The sequence below is a fragment of the Mandrillus leucophaeus genome, unplaced genomic scaffold, assembly GCF_000951045.1.
Source record: "Mandrillus leucophaeus isolate KB7577 unplaced genomic scaffold, Mleu.le_1.0 Scaffold99, whole genome shotgun sequence".
NCBI classification, from domain to species: Eukaryota; Metazoa; Chordata; class Mammalia; order Primates; family Cercopithecidae; genus Mandrillus; species Mandrillus leucophaeus.
In genome coordinates, this window is record NW_012110807.1 from 567,959 (window position 1) to 569,370 (window position 1,412).

Here is a 1,412-nt window from a genome sequence, read left to right on the forward strand (position 1 = left end):
GTCAGGCCTCGGTGCGATTTGTGGGGAATGTGGGGGAGCTCTGGCCCAAGGCTGGCCACGTTGGCCCCCTATGCGCTGGCAGGTGTGTGTCTCGGGCCACACAGCGCTGGACAGGGCTGCAGAGGGAGCTCAGAGGGCCAGCACAGTGACCGGTGAAAGAAGCCTGGTACGGGAGCGTCGCTAGGAGAGGCTGTGGGTGCTTGGTGTCTGTGCGTTCTGTCTTTAATAAAGTCTCGTGGTGACCCGGCTCCGGTCTCTGCCTCCAGCCCAACTCCACGCCTCATGTCAGAGCTTGAGTGGATCAGATACCCACGTGTTCCAGGACTGCCTCTTGCTCTGTCTCCCCTGAACTCCCCCCATCATTATTTTTAGAGACGATCTTGTTCTGTCACCCAGGCTGGAGAGCAGTGGCACAATCACGGCAAACTCCTGGGCTCAAGCGGTCCTCCCACCTCAGCCTCCTGAATTAGGTGAGACTACAGGTGCGCACTACCACACCCAGCAATTTTTTTTTCTACTTTTTGTAGAGATGGGCTCTTGCTATGTTGCCCAGGCTGGTTTTGAACTCCTGGGTTCAAGCCACCCTCCCGCCTCGGCCTCCCAAACTGCTGGGATTGCAAGCATGAGCCACCGCACCCAGCCACCATTTTTATTAGAGCAACCAAAAGGCATTTCCCAGACAGCTTTGGACCCACCGGGGCTGCTCAAGACCCTCTGACTGGGCCAGTTCTGGGCTTTGCAAAGACAGCCTGGGCCTGGTCAGGCGGACGGACGCAGGGCCTGCCTCCTGCACAAGCTGTGCCCAGTGGGGTTGGTCCTCCTGGGGCCTGGGCTCTGGAGGACAAGCCCGGGGCCTGGTCCATCGGTGCATCCCTCCCGGGTCCCCGGGGTGATAAACTATCCCGTGGGTCCCTCCTGTGGCTGGGCCTAGAGTTCCAAGGAACTGAGACACTTTATTAAGAACGAACAGTCCCCAGTGGCTATTTATTCATAAAACCAATTTGAGGCTTACGGAAAAAACAATCCCCGGAGTTTATTTAATAAAATCCAATATTTATTGAGTGCCTGTGTTGGAGGTACTGCATGGGGCCAGTAGAAAGAGCAGCAGTGGTGATGCCCTGTGCTCGGCCTCCGTCCGACACCTGTCGGGGGCAGGCAGCCGGGGAATCTCACACCCCCCTGTGCAGCCAGAGGTTTCCAAGTTGGGGTTCACAGAACACGAATCCCTCTCTTCCCTCCACCACGGACTCTCACTCAGCCAGCATAGTGCCCGCTGCTCTGACAGCTTGAGGGGGCAGAGGTGGGGTGCCAGAGGAGGGAGGGCAGAGGTAGGGGGGCAGAGGTGGGAGGGCAGAGTGGGGGGTAGAGGTGGGGGCAGAGGAGGGAGGGGCAGAGGTGGGGCAGAGGTGGGG